Genomic DNA, 3,127 nt, shown 5'->3' with positions numbered 1-3,127 from the left:
TTGCTCTGTCGCCCAGGCTGTAGTGCAGTGGCGCCATCTCGGCTCACTGCAAGCTCCGCCTCCCAGGTTCACACCATTCTCTTGCCTCAACTTCCTGAGTAGCTGGGACTACAGGCCCCTGCCACCATGCCCAGCTAATTTTTTTGTATTTTTAGTAGAGACAGGGTTTCACCATGTTAGTCAGGATGGTCTCGATCTCCTGACCTCGTGATCCACCCGCGTCAGCCTCCGAAAGCGCCAAGATTACAGGAGTGAGTCACCGCACCTGGCCTAGCACTGTGACTCTTAATACAAAAAACAATAAATTAATCTACTGCCATCCTAAAATCTTCAAACGTTTGCATTAGTAAGAATAAAGATACACTCAACTATGTTATCAAAAAAATTAAGTTAATTGAATATGACCCACCTGCAAACTAATATGATTGTGTGTACTGTGCACAATGGTCATGTGTTTTGCATATTGTTGTTTTCAAGGGGACTATGATTGCAATTTTGATTAATTGGACTAGTTCTTGAACTCAGGATCAAACTGAAAGCTGTATAATTCTTAGGCCCATTTAATGTCCTTTACATACTTTCATTGGAGGTCTTGAAAATCATTTTCAAAAACTGAAATTAGTTTTTGTCCTAATCCCCTAGAGACCTATGCAGTGAAATTCATCATGCCATGATGATTCAAAGTGCTGAAATGACTCATGATATAATTAGAGATTTTTTTTTATCCAAGTCAAACCTATGAACTACATCTAAAACTGGTTCACTTTAAAGTATCCCAAACTTAGCAGCTTATACAAAGACATAGTAGGAGAGAACAAGGAATACTATGGGAACTGCAGGAAAACCAATGTGGTGAAAACACATGTAACAAAACGAAGAAACTTTTACTCTTTTGGCAACTAGTACAAGAATTCCTCTAAGAATATAACACCATATTTTAAAGAAATATTTTAGGGTCGCGGGGAAAATGGCGGCGGCGGCGGCGGCGGCTGCAGCTACAAACGGGACCAGAGGGAGCAGCGGGATGGAGATGGATGCAGCAGTAGTTCCCAGCGTGATGCCCTCTGGAGTGACTGGGAGTGTTTCCATCGCTCTCCATCCCCTTGTCATTCTCAACATCTCTGACTACTGGATCTGCATGCGCTCCCAGGAGGGGCGGCCTGTGCAGGTGATTGGGGCTTTGATTGGCAAGCAGGAAGGCCGAAATATCGAGGTGATGAACTACTTTGAGCTGCTGTCCCACACTGTGGAAGAGAAGATTATCATTGACAAGGAATATTATCACACCAAGGAGGAGCAGTTTAAACAGGTGTTCAAGGAGCTGGAGTTTCTGGGTTAGTATACCACAGGGGGGCCACCTGACCCCTCGGACATCCACGTCCATAAGCAGGTGTGTGAGATCATCGAGAGCCCCCTCTTTCTGAAGCTGAACTCTGTGACCAAGCACACAGATCTTCCTGTCAGCGTTTTTGAGTCTGCCATCGATATAATCAAGGGAGAGGCCACAATGCTGTTTGCTGAGCTGACCTACACTCTGGCCACAGAGGAAGCGGAACGCATTGGTGTAGACCACGTAGCCCGAATGACAGCAACAGGCAGTGGAGAGAACTCCACTGTGGCCGAACACCTGATAGCACAGCACAGCGCCATCAAGATGCTGCACAGCCGCGTCAAGCTCATCTTGGAGTACGTCAAGGCCTCTGAAGCAGGAGAGGTCCCCTTTAATCATGAGATCCTGCGGGAGGCCTATGCTCTGTGTCACTGCCTTCCGGTGCTCAGCACAGACAAGTTCAAGACAGATTTTTATGATCAATGCAACGACGTGGGTCTCATGGCCTACCTCGGCACCATCACCAAAACGTGTAACACCATGAACCAGTTTGTGAACAAGTTCAACGTCCTCTACGATCGACAAGGCATCGGCAGGCGAATGCGCAGGCTCTTCTTCTGATGAGGGTACTTGAAGGGGTGATGGACAGGGGTCAGGCAACTGTCCCAAAGGGGAGGGCGCTACACTTCATTGAGAGAAATCGCTGTCATTAATAATAAAGGGGAGCAGCCCCTGAGCACCCCTAAAAAATTTTAAAAAAAAGAAATACTTTAATAAACTACATGGGATGAGAGACAAGATCTTAAGGGACATAGTCAAGCTAAAAATAATGGTAACTAAACAAGAATGGAATCTGGAAGTAGAAGAACACTTTGTTTTGGTGAGCCCTTTGATGGAGTTGGGTAAAGCCAAATTGCTCAGTACAATAAAGAGATGAATGTAAAAAACTTGGAGTGAGGATAGGGGCTGGATCCAAAAAGGCTGTATGCCTTGGGAAGAAGATAAAGACAAAAACAGTCCTTGAAGTGCCACAGCTAAGAAAAAGCTTTGGGGGAAAAAAATCTCAAATGGTTATTACTATACCAAGTATAATAAAATATCTCCCTCATCTCACCATAAATTCCCTATTTCTCACTAAGACTTTTATAAATGTGGGTTTGGGAAAGATAATGTGATGACATGCAAGAGTTCTATGTCTATGAGGGTGTAATATTTTTAAAAATAATGGACAGGGAACAGCTGGCATCTGAGCTTACATACAGTGTATGAGGAAAGTGAGAAGGGATGAGTCTGGAGGAATGAGCAGGACAATTTTATGAGGGGCTATGAGAGCAATCTTAAAAATTGTGCACCTTATCCTAGGGCAAATAGGAAACAGTTAAAAATATTTAAGGAGGGGAACAACATCATCAGGTTTATAATTTTAAAATAATATTCTGGCCAGGTGCAGTGGCTCACACCTTTGGGAGGCCAAGGTGGGTGGATCATCTGAGGTCAGGAGTTCAAGACCAGCCTGGCCAACATGGTGAAACCCTTTCTCTACTAATAATACAAAGATTATCTGTGCGTGGTGGTGCATGCCTGCAATCCCAGCCACTCAGGAGGCTGAGGCAGGAGAATCTATTGAACCCAGGAGGCAGAAGTTGCAGTGAGCCAAGATCACAGCCATTGCACTCCAGCCTGGGCAACAAGAGTAAAACTCCATCTCAAAAATAAATAAATAAAATAAAAATTAAAAAAATAAAAGAATCTTCTGGCAGCAATTCAGAGAATGAGTTGGAGGAAGCAATGTTAGAG

At 44.2% G+C, this 3,127-nt stretch overlaps 1 pseudogene across 1 annotated transcript; it reads left to right on the top strand.

The window, feature by feature from the left end:
• The first annotated feature begins 960 nt into the window (after nt 1-960).
• On the top strand, nt 961-2,071 carry LOC105541173 (annotated as a pseudogene). The gene has a single exon (XR_001006303.1). The product of XR_001006303.1 is annotated as a COP9 signalosome complex subunit 6 pseudogene (transcript).
• The last annotated feature ends 1,056 nt before the right edge of the window (nt 2,072-3,127 follow it).

The sequence above is a fragment of the Mandrillus leucophaeus genome, unplaced genomic scaffold (assembly GCF_000951045.1).
Source record: "Mandrillus leucophaeus isolate KB7577 unplaced genomic scaffold, Mleu.le_1.0 Scaffold235, whole genome shotgun sequence".
Classification (NCBI taxonomy): Eukaryota; Metazoa; Chordata; class Mammalia; order Primates; family Cercopithecidae; genus Mandrillus; species Mandrillus leucophaeus.
Note: the sequence above shows the minus strand (reverse complement) of the source record. Positions and strands in the feature narration are given on the sequence as shown.